The sequence below is a fragment of the Chelonoidis abingdonii genome, chromosome 10 (assembly GCF_003597395.2).
Source record: "Chelonoidis abingdonii isolate Lonesome George chromosome 10, CheloAbing_2.0, whole genome shotgun sequence".
NCBI classification, from domain to species: domain Eukaryota; kingdom Metazoa; phylum Chordata; order Testudines; family Testudinidae; genus Chelonoidis; species Chelonoidis abingdonii.
In genome coordinates this window covers 21,015,069-21,029,141 of record NC_133778.1, presented here as the reverse complement: position 1 = coordinate 21,029,141, position 14,073 = coordinate 21,015,069, and the positions used below count along the sequence as shown (strand labels likewise).

The window sequence follows — 14,073 nt, the reverse complement described above, 5'->3', positions numbered from 1 at the left end:
GGCCCTTTAAGGAATAATTCATTAAATCTAGTGAATATGGAAAATTTAAGTATAGGATTTTGGTGTTTATTTTACTTTTAGAAAGAACCAATTACAGTACATTGTGTCAGGATCAGGGCAGCAGGAGTCTCAAAATCTCCAGTTTGAATTCAATATAGGTTGGTAGCGATCCAAAGTAATTACTGTCTCAAAATAGTTTAGTAGTGTAAGTGAAATGAATGGGTGTTCTGAAACCAGTCTCTAGGGAATGTCTATGTCTATATCACAGAAAACCACCACATAATTTGCACCCTTGTCGACAGTCTCAATAAAGAGGTCAAGGATTGCATTGACATGGAGACCCAACTATCCTCATGTTTAGAGCAGTCAATCCACACTAACGTTGAGTTACGTTGACTGAAAGACTGCACTCACTCCTGGCTACGCCGTACTAGATGTATGAAAATAAATAAATAAAAACCAAACAAAATTCTATCAGTTTCCAGTGCTGTCAACAGGCACTCTTTAGGAGCTTTTTAAAAAAATGACATTGATATTTTAATGGAGCACAATGGGATGATGTAGGAACTTTGATCAATTTTATTAGTAAAATACTCACAAAACATGCACAAGGGATTTTTACAAATTGGAACAGTCCCTAAACAGAGCTTCAACAGATGCATTAAACCAAATTAACACGCTACCATAGAAATTTCAATCTGAAAAACAACCTGATGAGCAATTCAATTAATTTTTATTATACAGCTCTCTGTTAGAAAATACTCTAAGGCAGCAAGTCTGTTCAAGACAGCTACTACAAATGTAGCTGACTAGGTTCTTTTAAAATATTATTATTGATATTTAGCATGGCTATAGTGTCTTTTATCCAACAATCTCAGCATATTTTACTATTAACTAATTCAGAGTCAACATCCCTGCAAGGCAGCCAAGATTTATATAGGAAGACATGGAAATGCCCTGACAATCTGGACAGATAAATTACTACACCTACACAGAAAACCAGCTACGTGGGAGATAAAAAAGAGATGGTTGTTTATCAGTTCATAGCAACAAAATGAAAGAGTTTAGTGCAGGAAATTATGAAGAATCTCTTTTCCAAGTAAAATTACTGAGAAAATGTAGACAGGAAAAATGCTGAATTTATTCAGGTCACCATGTTTAAAATACTTACACTCTAATAAATAAAATGCCAAGGGAGGTTGAAGTGTGGCCTGCTCCCTATTGATACGTTTATAAATTCAAGAGGCTCATGAGCAATAATTTTTTTTTTAAGCTTTTATTAAAATTTCACTTTTTCCCCTGGGTGACCCAACTTCGTGGCTGCACCTCCATGGTGGAGTAGCTAGATCCTGCTCGCCAGGCAGAGTATGGGACTGAAAGTGCTGAAAAAGAGCAGCACGAGCTGGAGTAAATTTGCCACTTGCTGTCCAAGAGAAGAATCCAGACCCTGGCACAGCCAGTGGGCCACCAGTGGTAGGAGAGGTGCAGAGAACCTTTGTGAAAACAGAAAAGTGTTGGGGGCTGCTGCAGGAGCTAATGGTCACCCTATTTGTATTTGGGAAAGGAAGGAAGAGAGGCGATGCATGAATAAAACACTGAGATCAGAAGGGTAAGACACTGATCAAAAGAATGGAATTCAAAGGGAGAGATCTGCTATTCCTTTCTTCCTTTTCCATCTCCTTTCAGCTCACCCTCTATGTTCACCTGCTCAGCCAGTCACTCCTTTACATGCTGCGGACTAAACAGTTTTCCTTTCCTGGTCTTATTGAGCTCCTGTTGAGTCGCTTCCCCCATTGGCCGTAATACTTTTTAGAAGCTGTAGAATCACATGCTTGTAGAGCAGAGATCAGCAACCTTTGGCACACAGCCTGCCCAGGTAAGCACCCTGGCGGGCCAGGCCAGTTTGTTTACCTGTCGTGTCCGCAGGTTTGGCCAATCGTGGCTCCCACTGGCCACAGTTTGCCACTCTAGGCCAAAGGAGGTGGTGGGAAGCAGTGGCCAGTACATCTCTTGGCCCGTACTGCTTCTCACAGCCCCCATTGGCCTGGGACGGCGAACCGCAGCCAGTGGGAGCCGCAACCGGCCGAACCTGCGGAAGCGGCAGGTAAACAAAACGGCCCAGCCCACCAGGGTGTTTATCCTGGCGGGCCTGTGCCAAAGGTTGCCGATCCCTGTTTTAGAGCTGGATATCCTGGGTTCAGTTGCTACAAGTGACCCACACAAGATTGTTATTGTATTAATCACCCCGTCAGATGATTTTTGCTATCAGTAGTGAAGCACAGAAAACAAAGTGCAAATCTGTTTGAAGACAGCAGGACAAAGGCCTCAAAATAAATGTTACTACATGCAGGGACGGCTCCAGGGATTTTGCTGCCCCAAGCATGGCAGGCAGGCTGCGTTTGGCTGCTTGCCTGCAGAGGGTCCGCTGGTCCCGCAGCTTCGGATCTCCCGCGCAGTCCACCGGACTCCCGCGCAGTCCACCTGCGGACCCTGCACAGGCAAGCCACCGAACGCAGCCTGCCTGCCGCCCTCGCAGCGACCGTCAGGGCGCCCCCCGCGGCTTGCTGCCCCAAGCACGCGCTTGGCGTGCTGGAGCATGGAGCCGCCCCTGACTACATGTGATAAAACTCTTTCAGCTCCAACCTCCCCCACAAAAACTCTTCATACATCTTTGAGAACCCACGGGAAAATATAAAACAAACACAATATAGCCTTTAGGAATATCAAGTGAGAAAATCATCTATATAGGAGAGACAGCTTTTTGATTTAACAAAAGAGCAAGAAGGATGTAGAAATTAATCATTGCAAAGGAAGAATTCTTCCCTCAGAGTACACAGCTCCCCTCCAAAATACCATAATTGATAAATTATCCTTTTAACCATTCCTCTCTGCTAAATTAAAGATTTCCTCTACTTTATCACAAAAAGCATAGCTGATGTACAGTGTAGGAAGACAAACTTTTTAATACTCATGGCTAGTAACTGCAGGATAGACAAGAAAATTGGAGGAAGTTTTAGATCATTGTTAGGAGAATAAGGGAAGGGACAAGCGTTGCATTAATATTAACGCGAACTAGAAAAAAGCTTCGTAAAATGTATATTAGGTCAAGCATAATCTATTGTTATAATAATGGAGGAAGGGAACTTCTTTCTGTGTACAAAGAATTGATTATGGTTACATTAATTTATTAATATGATTGTCTGAAATTGCATTTATGCTGAAAATTACTCCTGGTTGGAGCTAGTGAGATTATATTTTAAAATTTGAATACTGATCCTCAACACATAGGTTAATTGTTATAGAGCTGAGTACAGACTGTTTTAACATGTTTACCTCTGGCCAGAGGCTTTACTAACACACAACGAAGGTTTCAATAAGGTTTGTGCCTTGTCACATGTATTAAATAGCCTCCTTCTCTTTTTCAACTCTTTTGTTTATGGTTCACAGTAAAGAGATTGTGTTAAATCTCTTATCCTGAAGTTTAAAAAGGCTTAAAAATAAGTGTAAGGAGATTGGAGCCTTTAGGTATTTGGTCAGATTTAACACAGACTTCTCATATCCACAGGAAACTCACCTCTCTCTTAAACAGTGAAAGGAGCTTCGTATCACTCAAATAGTTTCCCTATTACAAAACAACTTCTTTCCCAAATCAGGATATTCCTGCCCAGGCCAGGGAGTAAAGGAACACGTTGTACAGTTCTGTAGCTAGCCTGCCAGACAATGTAGCAGTGACGCTTGTGAGCACTGGCACTGGAAATAGTGCAGAAGTGTGGGGTGGGGGCCAAATCTGAGGCAGTGGCATTGTGACCTAGCACATGGGTTTGCCTTTGGTTTCCATTTCTATAGAAAAACCAGAGGGGTGGCCTTCCCCTCCAAATAAGGACGCTTACAAGTCAGCCCTATGTATTCTATTCAGGAACATCCCACACAGTGTTCAGAATTACATACATTTGTCCAGAGCTCAGACTTCGGACCCTATGTGAAGCTGCAGAGCCACTGTACTGACTCACTATAGAAGCCAGATCAGATGGAGTTTTAACTTCATTTCAGGGATATAAAAAAAGTCTGAGGGCCACAGACAAAGGAACTAGAAAGAAAGACAGGAAGACACTCTGGCTAGGGTTTGAAGGTTGCTCTAGGACAGGGGTCAGCAACCTTCAGCATGCAGCCCATCAGGGTAATCTGGCGGGCCGCGAGACATTTTGTTTATGTTGACCATCTGCACGCACAGCCCCCCACAGCTCCCAGTGGCCACGTTTCGCTGTTCCCGGCCAACAGGAGCCGCGGGAAGCAGTGCAGGAGAGCTGCGGGGGGCCATGCTTGCGGACGGTCAACATAAACAAAATGTCTCATGGCTTGCCAGCGGATTACCCTGATTGGCTGCATGCCGAAGGCTGCCGACCCCAAGTCTAGAATCTAAAACAAAATCTTGTCTGTTACAGCTATCCCCCTATTCCATTTTGTTTCTTACAGCTGTCCCCATACTCCATTTTGTTCTCCTCCTGTGGCCGCCCCTCCCTGGCTGTTAAGTTGTTTACCAGGGCCACTGCCCTTCTCAAAGGGAGGGCCCCTTAAGTTGTTTCAAGAGCCCATTGCCCTTCTCCAAAGGGGTATGGCCAGCTTGTAGCTAAGTTGCCGACTGCCTCCTGTGTCATCAAGAGGTTCGCTCCTGCGTATATAAGAGACTTGTTAACCTGGGCTCCGGTAGAACCATGGAGGCGATAAAGGACATTGTTCCCAGAGCGACTGCCAAGAATTCCTTACGTGTGTGGCTCTTTAATTACAGGCTGGGCGCATGCAGTCAGTAGGGCCTCTTGGGCTTTCTTGAGGCTCACCTATTCGCACAGGACTCTGCCAGCGACGATTTCTACTGTGACTCACCTACAGTTTTCCCCTGCCTCCTCTCCTCCCCTGTATCGAGAGGAGCCAATCAAAAGTACTTGGACAGGAAAACTGCCTGATTTGGCCTCTTAAAAACTAACATTGTGTTGAAACTAAACATGAAAGGTTCCTGCATTGCGTGCCTATGGCTCTTGATCAAGCAGGGGTTGCTGGGGGGTCCCTTTCTCCCGCTCTCATTATCTCATTTTGAGCGTACCGTTTTGAAAAAAAACACCCCCACGAAGAACGAATTGCTGTCTGAAGATCTCCTGTTATTGAGGACCTAGCCTTTAGCCTTCTGATAGTTCTGTGCTGTTTATGCCTCTGCTGAACTTCCTTGGGGGCTGGTAGAGCCACAATCCTCTGTGAAACTCTCTATACTCTTAACTGTTATTTATTATTAGCCTGCTGGCGTCTGTCTCCACCCAGCACACAGACTCAAGCTAAACTTGGTCTGCCTGCTCCTTAAAACCTCTCCTAAACTCCGCGGGGCACTTTGCTGCTAACCAATAGTTATGGTACCCGCCCTGGCTAAGCTCCTCCTGTGGGCTTTGAGCCCGCAGGGTCTCTGCTGCTTCCAATGTATCCACATGCTGCAGCACCATCCCTTAGGCTTCCTGGAAGCTGGTCCGGCACATACCACCTCTGCCCTCCTGTAACTCCCCACAGTCATAAGGTGCACCACTAAGGCTTGTTTTTTCTTAGTTTAATAAGTTCCATAGTTTGTGTAAGAATTGTAAACCTTGTAAGTTTCACCTGCTCTTGTATATAGTGCTCAAACTCTTTTGTTGCTCGCCTATAAGTTGCTTGCTTATTAGTTTGGTGTAGAATTAGGTGATATTTTTGTTTTGCCTCAGTTGTTGGTGTAAGACAGATAAGGTTTTATGCTCTGCGCATTCCCCTCGGAGTTTAACTTTTGCTCCTGTGTCTATTTTCCCTCGGCTCCATCCCCACCCCAGGCAACAGTGTCCTACACAGTGAGCTCTCCCTGTTACAACTCCTTCTGCCCCCCATACCAGACGATACAGTGCATCACGCGTCCGAACTTCCCAAAACCCTTTCGCTGCTTCGGTCCCCACTGGTAATAGCTTCCCCAAACCTCTTTACTGCTTTTTTCCCTGGCATACTGCTAACTTCTCTCCCGAATCTTTCCCAAAGCTCCCTGCTGCTTCCCCCCTCGCCCTCGCGGTCTGCATCAACCCTCCGAATCTTCCCAACCCCTTGCCGCTTTTTCCTTTTGCGTTTGTGTTCCGCTTTGTTGCTTACAAACTCTCTTCTAGGTCACTTGTACCTTACCGCATGGGGCGTTCTAAAAGTCTCTCGCTGCTTGCAGTCCACACTCTCCTTCTCATCAGTTGCCACTAATATTCACTCTAATCATTCACTCCCCTCCCCCTCCCTGTTCCTTTGCCCAGCCATTAGTACACTCTTTGTATTAGCACAGCCTCACAAATTAAGTCATCAGTTAATTTTCTCAATTGCCAATTTCACGCTTATCACCACATAATATGTATTAGTGCTCTGTGTTTTCACATTTTTCTTAAATTAATAACACCTTCACTGGTTGCCTCCGCTTTTAGATATATTGTTGTTGCATTATCCTGTGACATTGTATATAAGGCCACTAACCACTTAATACATTCTACCTAAGATTGTTAACCATTTTATATAGAAGCTAGCATTTTATTTTGCATTTCTTTTTGGTACGTTTTGCATTCCACACTGTATCTAGAGTTGTTCCTGTATAAAGTTGAGTTGCTTATTAACTGTACTGTATCCCATTGTGCTGAACCCCACTTACTGTATCCCACTGTTAGAACTCCCTACACTGTTCAATAAGAAGAACCCCCCCCATCACTGTCTATTGTAAACACCCTATAAACCCCATCCCATTGTATTTTATTGTTAAATTCCCACCACTTCCTTTTTCCTTTAATAAAGAAATTAATTGGCACCCCACCTGTGTGGTAATTACTCCCCAAGATCCCATATACCTGCTGGCAGGGACAAATCTCACTCTCCTCCTCCTCTTGTTTTGCTGTTAGGTGGTGGATACAGAGAAAGGCACAGAAATGGCCTGGCAACTATATCCATTCACACTACCATCCAGAGTTAAAAAGTAAGTTCCTGGTCCCCTGGGAATAGTGAAGAATAACGTCCCAGATCCTGAGCTGCCATGTGAAAGAAACCCTTACTGATACTGTTTCCATAGGAAAATTGGGTCAGTAATACTGTAAGACAAACAGCTGACCTGCCTCTTCCCTCTCAAGCACTCCCCATCCACATCAGACCAACCCTTCCCAGAGCCCTTGAGGGAGCACTTCTAACTTAAAAATAAATAATCACTTGAGATATACCTCTCTCATAGAGCTGGAAGAGACCTTGAAAGGTCATTGAGTCCAGCCCCCTGCCTTCTCCAGCCTAGACCTCCCAGAGTCCTTGCCTCCTCCATCCCACCAGCCTGACCCTTCCAGAGCACCTTCCTTCCCCACTCTTTACCTTACCCTCCCTGCTAGTGAGCCTCGCACCCTCACATGCTGGGTTTGTCCCACTTCCTGGATCTGGCTGCTCCCCCAGCACCAAGAGGAGCCACTGCTGTAGTTTTGGCAGCCGCCAGATGAGGGACTGGCACACAGCACAATGCAGAGTGGGGCCTGGTTGTCACATTGGATATGATGTGACAAAAAACAGGACCCAGGTGCTAGCCAGGTCACAGCACACCTCCGCCCAGACAGGAACATGTTCAATTAAAAAAAAAGGCAGGGGGTGTGTGTGAGAGAGACAAGGGATGACACACGGCACTCTCTGTTTCTGGCACCTATGCTTGTGTGCTCTGAACACTGTCCCATCCCAGTCTCTGCAGCCAGAAGGAAGGCAATTAAGAGTATGCTGGAATGGAATCAGAACAATGAGGCAGAGTAGTATGGAAGAGTTTGGGGGCCACATGAGGCATCTGGAGGCATAAAGTGTATTCTAAGAAGGTGAAAATGTTGAAGGGAAGCAAGCAAAACAGATGAAAACAAAGTCTGTGTTACATTAAGTGCCCTTCCTTGTGGAAACTGTATATAGCCTAGATGAAGATAATTCAATATTCCACCAGGGCTCCCTGAAGTTGTGTCATTTCCCACAACCTCTATATTGCTGCAGGAGACTTTACTTGTGTGATACAGTAGGCTTATTTCTAAAATCTTGCTGTGGAAAAAGGGGTAAGATATTGAAGTAGAAATAAATATCCCAAAATTGATTTTTTGAGAACATCAAGGCATGTTTCTTTGGCACTTTGCTTGTCTGAATTGGACTGCTCATGACAGTAAGCACTGCACTGGCCACTAAGTAGTCATATGATCATGCTCTGTGAATATACGCTCTTCACGACAAGGATCTGCCTTAAGTGTTTCTTAAGCATGCAGTACTTTTTGGGTACTTAAACAGTGGTAGTATTAGTAACAACAGTAGATTTACTTGAATTTAGGAAGTACCTGTTCTAGTAGAACTGCTTTCTGCATTAGATACTATCAATAATAGAAGATAACTAAATAAAGCATGCTTTGGAAACAAAAATAGCAAACAATGTCATTCGCAAGTAGATTTCAGAAGCTAGTGATTAGCAGTCATAGTTTGCATGACACCTGAATACGGTTATTTAAAGAAACCACAGGAAACACCAGAGGAGAAGTTACTAAAAAGTCATGATTCCGTTTGTCATGATTGGTATAAAAATTTGCTATTGCATTTGCCATGTCCAACTTTACCTCTGTTTTAAGAAGTCAGTTCTCTAAAGAAGGAGGAGGAGGAGGAGGAGGAATAATGCAGCAGTTTTCCAGTCTGGAATGCATTTGTCAAACTTTAAAATATTCCTCAGTTCTGTGAAAGATGAAAATAGAAAATCTGAGATAATCAAAATAAAGACACAAGATGGGCTTTGGAAAACTACACACTATACTTATTTTACTTAATACATTTTTCTGCATCATAGACAAACTACAGAAATTACCAGCTAAAAAGCATTACCCAATCCATTAAAACACATCCATTCCCGCGCACCCTCCCAAAAAAAATCTGTTACAAACAACACCCCAAACAGTGTTTTACCCTAAAAAGGAAGAGAACCAGAGATTATGTGAAATTTACTAGGAATTTTGTAACAGAATTTATAGGGAAGGTGTTCAGATGCTGCAGTGACTGGCACCAGTATAAAACACAAAGATCGAAAGAACACTAAAAATGAAATTTGATAATGAACAGTACATATAAAAGATACCCATAAGACACACTTACTAAAATTAGTATTTTTGCAAGATTAAGCACAATATGAATCTTCAGAACATAAAAATCAAAAGATCCAAACCATAACAGCAGCATGTCTTAAAAAGTGTTCCTTCTTCCCATCACAAGCATTTTGTTCTGATACATATTTACTACAAGGTGAAAAGTTTCAAAATCACTTCAGGGAAATTGTCACTGCCGAGAAAAGTCAGTATACTTGCCAATATAACGTAGGAGCCATTAGCTAGGGACTTCTATTGCAAATAAAGATTTTGTACACCTCAGATCACTTCAGGATCACTGAACTCCGAAGACTGCACCTTCTTATTGTCAGTATATTTTAAAGACTTTAGTATAGTTGAAGAGTACCTTGGATTATCCTAGTGTATCACTGAGCACTTTCAGTTGTACATTCAATACTACAGGGCTCTTTCACTCATGCTAAAGTGTGCATACTCATGAGCCAAACCTAGGTCGATTAGTGAGAATAAGATGCTGAAATCCTATTATGTGTTTCCAAAGTGTATGGAACTGTTCCATTCTATACTGTTTAAGTTACTATTGTACCTTCTCCAATACAAACAGTTAGTAAAAAGTCCCTCTCTTTCAATATTAGTAAAACATATATTAAGCAGAACAGCAGCTCACATTAGGCTAAAGTTCAACTGGTAGCCTTTACAACAAATAAAAACAGGGTGAACTTAAAGGGACAGTATGAATTTTCTGTAATCAAACATTTTTATGCAATTTCTTACAGGAATCGCTATGTAATATCTGATTTTTTTTTTTAAATCCTTTAAAAAAGGGGATGGTTCTTCTCCCATGTTGATATTCATACGGATCTTTTCAAGCACATAAAAAATGACTATCCAAGCAGAACAGAGAAACTAACTATGCACAGACTGCTGTCAAATGCACAAAATAGACAGAAAAACAGAGAAAAATATTTTTTCACTCTTTCAGCTATAGTAATCTCACTTGTTACTTGAACTCTAAAACAAATTTTTTCAGACAGAAATGTTAGTATTTCAAGTGCATGTTCTCCCTTTCATTCAGTGTAGCCAAGAACTCTATAAACTTCCATGTTTTAGAACAATAGTTGTGATTAATCTCTGAGCAAAAGTATTGCTAAGCTTAAAATGAACAAAGGTGTTGTCAGTGTAAGGCCTCAAACTTCTGCTCTGCAGAGGTGAAGAGGGCACAATTTGCTGAAGTAAGCTTAGACTTGTGGTCAAAACGCGCTGCAATCAGATAACACATTCTAACTCCTATAAAAGGAGATAAGTAGTGCCCCCGGGCACAGTTTGTCTAACCCACAATTAAAACAACTGGCTACAAGAAAATAAGTAAGTATAAATTATACGGTCAAAGCGACACAAAGAGATAAGGAAGCATAAATTATACAGCCAAGGCGACAACGCTAACCACAATAAAGACTTGGCTGACCCTAACCGGTCAGTCTGTTTTAAGACATGGTGGACTGATCAGATAAAAAGTACGAAGGCATGGGACTGTATGTGTGTGTGTTTTGGTCATAAGGAAAACCTGACCCACCCTCCCTGAACCAAAGGGACGTGCACTTCACAACTGTCTGTACCTGGCCAGTGCGAAAAATGGACGACTGAAGGGTAACGTATTCTCGGGTGAATGCAGGGTAAGGTTATGGAGTAAAGGAGTCTGGTTGCTCGCGCTGAATTGATCTCAAGTTGTATCGATACTATAGTGTTAAGATAGTAATAAATAGCTAATGAATAATAACTTTACATGTACCTGTGCTTGTCTTCAGTATAACTTGCTATTTATATTAATCCTTATTCAGTGCTGGTCTTTAATCTTGCTTTTTTTATTTTGTCTGTGTTGCCTTTATAGTTAAAAGTCATTAAAAACCTTCTTTGAGGAATATTCTGTAGTTTTAATTTTTCTTATACAGGCACTACTCAGCCTCATTATATCTGTGTTGGGTGGTGGGAAGTAGTGATCACCCAGGGACCTGATGCGTGCCTCCCTCTTCCTTGACCTCTGCAGTAGTCAACAGGTGGACCACAGGCCAAATACGGCCCACCAGACGCTTTTGAACGGACCCCAAAGTCTTTTTATTTAATTATTTATTTTATTATTTTCTCTGGAATCTGCTCCTTGACTATACCTTAACCACAAAATTTGGACACTGACAAAAAATAATTGACTAACCCTGTTTTAGAATGTGTTAAAACATTCTTTGGTCCTGAACTTGAAATATGACCTACATGAGGGGATTTGTGTCCGTGCAGAGCCCCACTAAAAATCAGGGGGATTTTGCATAGGCATATGGGTCTTCCTGCATGGCGCTAATTGCAGGATCACAACCAAATAAGTTAAGACTCGGGGGAGGGATAGTTCAGTGGTTTGAGCATTGGCCTGCTAAACCTAGTGTTGTGAGTTCAATCCTTGAGGCAGCCATTTAGGGATCTGGGGCAAAAATCTGTCAGGGACCATACTTGGTACTGCTGTGAAGGCAGAGGACTTGATTCCACCTTTCAAGGTCCCTTACAGTTCTACGAGATAGGTATAGCTCCATATAATAATAAACGTTTCTCATCATTTATCTGTACTACACAGCAACCAGTCACATTCCAGAAAACCTGCAGATATTTTACTTAAATTATTAATCATCTTAGTATGAGTACTTTTAAAGTAATATAATCACTATAATTTCATTATATAACCTCACCAAAAGACCCACCAAAAACAAAACAAAAACCAGCACAAGAATTCCTCCACATATAGAAAAGCAACAAATCACTGTCTTTGAAACAAGACTGATACAGTATTTGCTTCTATCAGCTCCTAGACAATGACTCCTCTTTCCAATCTGTCTTCAAACGATTACTGTAGATCGGAAGATTTTGCTAAGATTCTGAACAAGTGGTCACAGTATACAAACACCATACACCAGGTGAGCCCAAAAAGGTAAGACCAGTTCTGCAGTAAGTGCAAATGTGACTATTTCTTTGGAGAAACTTAGCATAAAAGATGTAGAAATATGCTTTATAAAACAGTCTCCAACAGCCATTGGTCTATATGAAGCAATGTCAGGGTTCCAGTAGGAAGACAAAATATACATTTTATAATGCTGGGCTAAGCACTGAATGTTGCTGTATATTTTAAACAACAAAGGCTTTTTGCCCTCTAGCTCTGAAATTCAGAACAAATCCGCAGTAAGAACACAAAGAAAGCTGACTTCTGTTGAAACACAGAGACTTAGAAGGCTATCAGCAGAAACATATATCAGACCCATTGTTAGTACTGTTAGATGTATAGTAGAGGTGCAGTGAATGGGAATGGCAGTGCAGTACTATAGATTTAGTGACACAAATTAATGAGTGTGAAGAACCAGTGATTCCTCCAAGTCAGAATTTCCCCTTACATATGAACAAACCTGCTGTACTAAGAAAATATCCCAATAGTTGAAAAATAGCAAATTCAAAAGCTTCAGTCTCATTTTAGAAAAGTCCTAATGTTTCTAATGCAAAAGGACAGAAATGGAGGGCGTTCCAATAGCACAATCGTTAACTTATTTCAGAAGTTTTCTGCCCAACCATCAGTCAGGAGTTAAGTTACACAGCAAAAGAATAGTCAATAGAACACTGTAGCTATACTTTGTAACAAAGAGCATACTGCAACTGCCCAAAGTGTGTACACACAATCTTTGGCCCGCACACACCCAGCAGAAACAACATCACCCACAGCATAAAGATTGTGTCCATTGTTTATTAAGTACCTCCTCTTGGCAGAAACTTTAAAAAACTTAAGCCGGATTAAAAAGTTACACTAGTTGCTTCCTGCAAAATGGCTATATTACAAGGAGCAACAAATACAATCTTGTTCTGCGTGTTTTTAAAAACATTATCAGAAAAAGTACCCAATGTACAATACATACACTTTTGGCATGTAACAGATTGTGTTTTCCAGTCTTCAGTTAAAACTGATGAAATCTAAAAGCAAAAACTAAAACACAGTGGGGTTGTTTGTTTTTGTAAAACATAAAACTTTTAAATAGAAGTCTAAAGGTTCCTCATGCTCATTCACTTCTGGAGGCAGGAGTTTGCAGTGGGTCCTGGTTTTATTTTTCTCCAGAAGGGGAGTAGTGTGGGAACCAACAAGTTTTACTACTAAAAATGAGCAATAAGTTCTCTAAAATTAAAACATCAAAAGTCAGAAAATAAACTAATTATGAAAAATAATCAAAAGATAACTGATTTGTATGTTCTCGTTTAAACTACTGGCTCAGAGCTTCACTTAATCTTACCCCAAAGATATTAGCTTTTGGATAAAAATCCACATTTATGTTTCATACACTGAATCTAAAGGTAGGTTAAAGAAAGAAACAGAAAGAAAAAGAAAGAGAAAAAAGAGTTACAGAACATTTTTATAGAAGAAGAGCTGTTTTTTATTTTAGTCTTTTCTAGTATAGGATCTACCTACCTGTCTACTCAACAAAACTTCCACATGCTGACATAGTTGTTTGATTACATCAGTACAGCTGCTTGTTTTGACACTTCCAGGACATACTTAAGAGGGTGTATATTATCAGGCCAACAATGGGTACATGTGTCCAAATACAAGCACTATCTAGGTTGAAGACTGACAAAATAGTCTGTTTGTATGCTCACCTGGCATGCCACCTATAGAATAAAAATGTAAATATAAACTATTTTCCCAACTCAATCATGTCTTGCATTTTATGAACATTTTTTAAAAAGTCAGGACTATCAGTTATCATCATTAAAAGGTTCAAGGATTACTTTCTACAGATTACAAAGTGGTATTAATTAGGCAAGGTCACAAAACACGGTTACTCACCTTTGTAACTGTTGTTCTTCGAGATGTGTTGCTCATATCCATTCCAGTAGGTGTACGCGCCGCGCGTGCACGTTCGTCGGAAGA

The 14,073-nt window shown here is 41.4% G+C and overlaps 1 protein-coding gene across 11 annotated transcripts in view; it reads right to left on the bottom strand.

Moving 5' to 3' along the window:
- Positions 1 to 14,073, bottom strand: part of HYCC2 (hyccin PI4KA lipid kinase complex subunit 2) — a 128,048-nt gene that overhangs the window by 65,286 nt on the left and 48,689 nt on the right. For 9 of the 11 annotated variants that reach the window (XM_075070015.1, XM_032799496.2, XM_075070010.1 and 6 more), the window contains one exon: positions 8,634 to 8,745. The exons of 1 other annotated variant lie outside the window; for it this stretch is intronic. The gene's annotated coding sequence lies outside the window, so the exon portion shown is untranslated. Of the gene's footprint in view, positions 1 to 8,633; positions 8,746 to 13,611; positions 13,812 to 14,073 lie in introns of all 11 variants that reach the window. One more of the 11 variants, XM_075070011.1, reaches the window with a different exon arrangement.